This window comes from Sapajus apella, unplaced genomic scaffold, assembly GCF_009761245.1.
Source record: "Sapajus apella isolate SASKATOON/1434 unplaced genomic scaffold, GSC_monkey_1.0 scaffold4, whole genome shotgun sequence".
NCBI lineage: Eukaryota > Metazoa > Chordata > Mammalia > Primates > Cebidae > Sapajus > Sapajus apella.
This window is the reverse complement of record NW_022436944.1, coordinates 49,946,490-49,954,820: the sequence shown is the minus strand read 5'-3', so window position 1 is coordinate 49,954,820 and position 8,331 is coordinate 49,946,490. Positions and strand designations below refer to the sequence as shown.

General features: G+C 37.8%; 1 pseudogene across 1 annotated transcript; it reads left to right on the top strand.

Annotated features, from left to right (window-relative positions):
• Positions 1 to 920: 920 nt before the first annotated feature.
• On the top strand, positions 921 to 1,631 carry LOC116538069 (annotated as a pseudogene). The gene has a single exon (XR_004263491.1). The product of XR_004263491.1 is annotated as a 60S ribosomal protein L10a pseudogene (transcript).
• Positions 1,632 to 8,331: the final 6,700 nt, after the last annotated feature.

The following is an 8,331-nucleotide window of genomic DNA, read 5'->3' as shown; positions in this document are numbered from 1 at the left end:
CCCTGATTTGTGCAGCATTAATATGGATAGTAAGTAGTCCCATGCTTTGTTGAATATAATATGCCCTATTCTGTCAACTCAGGGCCCAGGGGTGTACTAAAGCCAACATCTGGTTTAAGCCGGGTCTCTCTGTCTGATTTTCCCCTTCGGCAAGTCTGAACTACCCTTTATTTTTCCACTGCTCTTTGCTCATATACTTTCCCTTCTTTGGAATTCTACCCCTCCTTCAAGATTCCGTACACATTTCTTTCACATATTTTCACAATGCCAGCGCTATAAATTGTGTTTGTGATCCACACTAGAAGGACAATGTTTTACATCTTTATACTGAAGGCAGTGTTCGGTGTGATTCTCCTTGATAGCTAAGACTCCAGGCATGCAGTCTAGAATACAGAAACTCAAGTTGCAGTCCGATGACGATAACATTTGCGTCACCTGCAAGCTGATTAGAGAAGCAAATTCATAGGTCCCACTTGCAGTGACTGCAGAAGAGATCTGAAGATAAATTATAGTGATCCGTTTTATATATCACTTAACTCCAGAGGACATTCTCATCTGAGATACCTACTTTAAAAAAGTTTTTTTTTACTTTTTTTTAAGATGGAATCTACTCTGTCACCCAGGCTGGAGGGCAATGGAATGATCTTGGCTCATTCAACCTCTACTTCCCAGGTTTAAGCGATTCCCCTGCCTCTTTCTCCCAAGTAGCTGGGATTACAGGCTCCGACCACCAAGCCTGGCTCATTTTTGTATTTTTAGTAGAGGCGGGGTTTCACCATGTTGGCCAAACTGGTCTTGAACTCCTGACTGCAGGTGATCCACCCACCTCGGACTCCCAAAGTGTTAGGATTACCAGCGTGAGCCACCGCACTTGGACTTTTTTTCATTATTTAATACCTACTCTAAAATAAACTTTGGCTCTTTTCCGGTTAGGGTGGTAGGAGAAGCCATGAGCAGCAAAGTCTCTCGGGACACCCTGCACGAGGCGGTGCGGGAAGTCCTGCACGGGAACCAGCGCAAGCCCCGCAAGTTCCTGGAGACGGTGGAGTTGCAGATTAGTTTGAAGAACTATGACCCCTAGAAGGACCAGGGTTTCTCGGGCACCGTCAGGCTTAAGTCCACCCCTCCCCCCAAGTTCTCCATGTGTGTCCTGGGGGACCAGCAGCACTGTGACGAGGCCAAGGCCGTGGATATCCCCCCATGGACATCGAGGCGCTGAAAAAACTCAACAAGAATAAAAAACTGGTCAAGAAGCTGGCCAAGAAGTATGATGCATTTTTGACCTCAGAGTCTCTGATCAAGCAGATTCCACGAATCCTAGGCCCAGGCCTAAATAAGGCAGGAAAGTTCCCCTCCGTGCTCACACACAATGAAAACATGGTGGCCAAAGTGGATGAGGTGAAGTCCACGATCAAGCTCCAAATGAAGAAGGTGTTATGTCTGGCTGTGGCTGTTGGTCACGTGAAGATGACAGACGATGAGCTTGTGTATAACATTCACCTGGCTGTCAATTTCTTGGTGTCGTTGCTCAAGAAAAACTGGCAGAATGTCTGGGCCTTATATATCAAGAGCACCATGGGCAAGCCCCAGGGCCTATATTAAAGCACATTTGAATAAATTCTATTACCAGTTGAAAAAAAAATAATTAATTAAAAAATAATAATAAAAAAATAAACTTTGCTGCCCGGCATACAGTTCAGTGAAGGGATTAGTAGTTTCAAAGTGGCTTGCCCTGGCCCCTAATAAAATCAATCTGTCTTCTTGTTGTTTCTCAATTTGATTAGCAATAAATAATAAGGCAAATACAAGTAGATCATAGAATGTTCAAGTTAAAAAGTCTATTAGAATTTCCATTTGAAGATTCTGAAATACAAAAGTCATGCAAAATGATTTTGCTAACATTACTTAGTGTGAACACAAGGAAGTATTATTGTAATCAAGATTGTCCTCATAACAAGTATACTATATGAACACTATTATCTACTTCACAGATAAACACAGGGAGGGTAAGTAATTTATCCAAGATAAATTTATCATACGTAAATAGTTTAGATGGCACTCAAGCCTTAGTAATCTGTCACTGAAGTTTCCAGTCTTAATCACTATACTATATCAGACAGGCAGATTTCAGGTTTTTTTCCTACTATTGCTGCTGTATTTTATAAACACTGAAGTTAAAATGATCAAAAATCTAAATTCACATAGTAAAGTCACCACTTTAGCTTAAGTTGTGCCCAATGATGTAATACAGACATGTTTAGCCACATGGAGCCAACTTATATGGCAAATCTGACTAAAGCTATACTATGCATCATAGTTTTCCAGGGTGAAAGAATAGAGATGGGCAGTTTCCTAAAGAGAAAGATTTGGGAGTACAAAGTGGTCTTTCCTCAGAAACATGTTTAACCTGAAAGAGACAGAAGACGAAATTTAAAGGTGATATTATAATGAATGGCCTTGTGACGCACTTGGACATAGTGCTGTTTGACGTTTAAGTGTTGAAGTTTGGCACTAATTGTGGGAACAGTGACATTCTCCTGCTTCTGCATGGATTTCTATTTAGCCTCGGTACCTCACAGGTTTTCACAATGTTATTCTCAGCAATTCACAGCTCTTTGGAGATGGCAAGCTTTTCATGGTTATTATTACAGCCCATGGACATCCAAGTACACTAGTGATCCTGGGAGTGTATGGTATCCTCGAGGGAAGAACAACACAGCAGGTGCCATGGGGCAGACAAGACTTCTATGGGTGCACTTGGATACTTGATATGGACTCTTGGAAAGATGTGGGATCTTATTTTCAAGATATTAAAGATCTTTTATCAGTTAGGATTCAGTCAAGAAAACAAAATCACTTTGTATTCTAACTACGGCAGGTCCTTGAATAATGTTTCATTCAATGTTGTTTTGTTATCAAGTTGATCAGAAAAAAAAAGTTAATTCCCAGCCAAGGCCACTGTCAGCATGAATTTTCTCTGGGTAATTCTTTTTTCTCTCACATTTCAAAGTCACGCATATTAGGTGAAATAGCCTGTCCAAATTGTCCCAGTCTGAATGAGTGTGTGTGTGTGTACCCATGTACCCTGCAGAGTACAGGCATCCTGTCTGGGGCTGTTTCCCATCTTGTGATCTGAGCTGCTGGAATAGGCTCCAGCCACCTCTAACCCTGAACTGGAGTAAGTAGACTGGGAAAAAAATGAATGAATGTGAATTATTTTCAAATTTTAATTTGTAGTCTGTGATAATCAAACAAATTTACAGTAAATACTGCAGTACAAAAGTGTTCGGTGGGCCCTCCTTGTTTGTAATTGTTTATTTTTGAACTGTGTGGTAGTTGGAGGTGATCTTTACAATATTTGCCTTGCAAATGTTTATTCCTTGATTTAATGCATGGCCGCTATGACCACCATCACTCACTGATTCACCAAAAATTAGATAATTACCTTTCTTGTTTTATTAATCTTCTTAAATATATGTATAACTCACATTGATTTCAATTTTACTATTAGAAGTGTTTTGGGTCTTAATTTAGGAGTTAGGTGATTTTTGGCGACTGGAAATCTGCCATAGAAACTTAGCTCTTGTTGATATAAATTAGCCTATGGTAAAACTGGTTTCATTATATATTGTTTCACTTAAAGTCACAGTTTGCAAGGATCTGTCAAGCACATTAAATGAGGGCTTCCTGTATAACAGATTTAGTATAGGATTGGGGATCCATGTGATAGAAATTGACAGTGTCAGGGAAACTACTATGGAAGTCCAGGGGAGCTGCCACCAAAGGCAGAGAAATTGATGCTGAAGATTTCAGTTTGAAGCACCCAATTTGATTCTTCAAAATTGGCCTGGAGGCTGCTACAATTCTCGAGAATCATTAAGAAGAGGCTACCATCTGCTTTTTCTGAAAATTCTCGAGAATCATTAAGAAGCGTCCATCATCTGCTTTTTCTGAAAAGCGGGTCATATTTTGAAGCTACTAGAAAGCTTCTGTGAGACTGTCTTCTTCCTACACATCTGGCTCTACTTGCCTCCAGAAAATAATAATTACCACTTTGCATTCCCTTTTCAAGGAAGACACCAGCTCCTTTCATTGTCAAACACCAGTCTGGAACCAGACATGGAAGAATGTTGTGAGAAATACAATTCCCAGCCTTAGAGGATGGCGGCGGTGGTACCAGATTGACAGCAAATAATCTAGTTCACGATTGTGACTACAGTAGGAGCCAAACCCAAAAAAGTAATTAATTACTGTTAACATGATGCCAATCCTAAAATATCTGGAAGAAACCAAACCAAAGCAGCACACATATAGAAGAACAACAACAAAAAGAACCAAACAGTCTTGCTCTTAACTAGTAATGATAACTGTGTAGGTCAGGAGTAGAATAAAAGATTTAGATGTAGAGGTAGATGCACAGATAATTTTGAAATAGATCAACATTTTAGGAAAAAAGTACTTTTCAAATGCAAGAATGACCACCAAGGATTAGACATTAGGTTGAGTATACAAAATATAAATAGGAATCTAACTTTAACTTTCAGAATGTGCATGGAAACAAGGCATACATTTTGACTGGATAGATGCCTAAGAAAGTATAAACTAAAACCCCTATCCATTGACTGAATAGCCATTCGAAAGTGGCCATGTGATAAGAATAAATTATATATTCTCACAGTTTTTGATGAATACTGAAAAGAACAAGGTTACTTCAGGAAGCAAATCCCTAGTTTAGAAACAAAATTTCTCAGAACCAGGAAGATAATATTTAATTTTAATGGCTAAGTGTTTTGCATTTTAAGCTTTAGAAATCAATTCCAAAATGGTTGGGAAATAACCCATATTTTAAAGTACTATTCATGTTTGTATTTATTGTCCTCATCTTTGTTTGTAATTATATTATCTTTTACTGACTTTATATCGCCACTCTGATGTTTGTTTTAAATCAGTTCCACTCTTTGTACCAGCTGAGACCTCAGATGGGTGTCTATCACCTTATTCTAATAGCCAAATATGCTATTTCATGGGGAAAATGGAATTGGAAACAGTTACTCTTGAAAACAGTGCAAAATACAAAATACATGCAGCTATCTTACATAGCCTGCTTGGGTATGCAAGTGATCAAAATGCAGAGTTCTTATTGCTTCAGATCAATAGGCCTTTAGTAGATAGGCTTGGGAAACGTGCTCCTCATGAATAATGTAAGAAAATATTCAAAACTGAACGTTAAAAAACAGCTAACACTTAAAAAGTTCATACAATAGCTCAGGTACTGTTCTATAGCTCCCATGTGACAAGCTTCCCTTTGAGATAAGGCATGTTGTCATGATTCCCATTTCACAGATTAAGAAACTTCAAATAGAGGATTGATGGAACATGCTCAAAACTAAAGGGCTGGGGAGTTGAAGAGTCATGATGCATGGATGCAAACTGAAGCTTTGGATGTAAACTCATGCATTTGAACTCCACAGCCCGCCCTGGTTGCCATAATTCAACCCTGTTTCTCAAAAGAAGTAAAATCAAATTAACATGCTTGTAAGAGGCAAGGCAAAGGACAGCACAAAATAGAGAAATAACTTTGATTTTCTCAACTACTTAGAGCTTTACATTTTGCCTTTCAGACAATGATCTGTTTGTTTATGGATTTCTAATTGCACCTATACTTTTTATCAAAAAGACTGTTTCCTTCAACTAATTACTTTGCACTTTTGCTCAAAAATCAGTTGGCCATTTTTGTTCGTGTCTGTTTTTGAGTATTCCACCATGTCCAATTGATCTATGGCATCTGTCCTTCCACTAATAGACTTGATAACCATCGCCCTCCTGCTTTATTTTTGTTGTCAAGATTGCATTAGCTATTCTAAAGTATCTGTGCCTTTCCATATACATTTTACAATGATCTTGTCTGCCTAGAAAAAAGCCTTGCTGGAATTTTGAGAGGAATTGCCCTAAACCTAAATTTGCACTAAATTTGGGAAAGATTGACATCTTTACTATGTGGAGTCTTCCGAGCCATGAACATGATGCATTCTCTTCTTCAGCTTCTTTTAACAACATTTTATAATTTTCAGCATGCAGAACCTGAGCATTTTAAAGTATGTGCCTGAGCACTTCATTTTCTTTGAAACGATTGGAAATCGTGTTATGTTTTTAATTTCAGTTTCTACATGTTCATTCTTGGTATATAAGATGTGATTAATTTTTGCGTGTTGATGCTGTATTGCAAACCTTGCTGACCTTACCAGTTCTAGAGTTTTGAGAGTTGTATATTTCTAGGGATTTTCTATGTAGACAACCATATCATCTGCAAATAGGAGCACATTTATTTTCTTTTTTCCAATCAGTGTGCTTTAATTTTTTTTTCCCTTATTGCAGGGGCTAGAAGTACCAATACTATATTGAATAAATGGTGATAGCAGAAACCATTGCCTGGTTCCTAATCTTAGGTGAAAACAGCCTGTCTGTCATTATTAAGTTTGATGCTAGCTGAAGGGATTTTGTAGATGCCCTCTATCAAGTTAAGGCAGACTATTCTTAACTTGCTGAGAGTTTCTATCAGGAATGGAATTTGAGTTTTGCCTAATCCTTTTTCTGTGTCAATTGATATGATGACACAACGTTCTTCTTGGCCTGTTGATATGATGAATTACATTGATTGATTTCAAATATTGATACAGTCTTGCATGCTTGAAATAAATTCTACTTGGAAATGATGTACAATTCTTTATATTCATTATTGGATTCAGTTTGCAACCATTTTGTTGAAGATTTTTAATCTAAGTTCTGAAGAGATATTGGTCTGTTTTATTCACTTTTTCTACTCTCTTTGTGTGGTTTTGGCCTTAAGACAATGACCTCCTAAAGGGCATTGGGAAGTGTTATTCTCTATTCTGTTTTCTGAGGAGACTGCATAAAATTGTTTTTATCTCTATTTTAAATATTTTGTGGAATTCTCCAGTTAAACTCTCTGGGCCTGGAGATTTATTTTATGGGAGCTGTATATTGATTTTTAGCTTCAGGATTTGATATAAATGTGGTAATAAATGTGAAGTGTAACACATAAGGAGCAATTTTGCTCAATAGGGTGGTGTAGCAGCTGTGTTAACAATTCACCTCATTCCTTTTGGAGCTTCGTACCATTTCTGTGCATACCTGCCTGACTTCCAATGGCCAGAACCTGCATCTTTGTTAGAAGGCTGTGCTGAAAGCCACATAGTTCACATATGTAAGGTTGACAGGCAGGACTGATAATTAAATCTCCTCTCACCCCCAAACCTTTAACCAAAAACTGACAAGTACAGGAATATAAATACCCCAGTTTTCCTGTCCTTTACTAGATAACACTGAGGAGTGTAATTTGCATCACTTCTAGAATTTTTCTGCAGGATTTGGCTTCAGTTATACATTACAGAAACCAGCTTTATAATACCCCTTTTATTGTTTGCCTTTTCTCTCCCTAGCTCTCTACCCCACACCTACCATGTTTCTTACACTTCCCAATAAACTACCAACACTCAAATCTTTGGCTCAGAGTCTGCTTTGGGAAAAGTCCAACATAAAACATTTAATATCATATATGAGTATCTTACCCATATGGAACATTATGATAGAAAATTGATACTATAAATTGAGAATCAGAAAATGCTATAAGGGAAAAATATGGAATTTATACTTAAAGTCTATATTTGGGTCCTATGTGTGTGTGTGTGTGTGTGTGTGTGTGTGTGTGTGCGCGCGCATGCACGCATGCATGAGTTATGCACAATTGATAATTCTATGAGGTGTATTAAAAGTAAATTTAGTGGAATAAGTGTGCTATTTCAAACCATATTTAAATGGAACAGCATTCCAGGGTTCCAGTCATGCTCTTGGCTGCCTGTAGGAACTTTTGTTCATGTCCTAGGGTGGAAATTTACTGAACACAAGCTAAAATTTCTCCAGAGCCCTTTCTTTCCTTAAATAACACAGGAAAACCAAAACATCAACAAAGTACTAGTGAACAGCAGTAGTGGAAAGGCAAACATGGCTACAATTTTTAAAGTATGAGATGGTAATGTTTTGCAATATAATTACTTCAACTATAAACTGAATGTTTAGTATGCAAATTGGGTAGTTTCCTTCACGAAAAGCAGAAAATTTTGCGCTTTAAGTGAAAGTATGGATAAACATTAAAAATCTTTGAATAGTTCCTTTCTTGACACTCTTAAATACAAAGGGATCGTGGGGTACTTTCCTGAAATATAATATGGAATTTTGAAGTTTGGATCAGAAATAAAGGTGGTAGCTGTGATAGATAGGGCTGATGAGACAATCTAGGGGAGATGCTAGTGT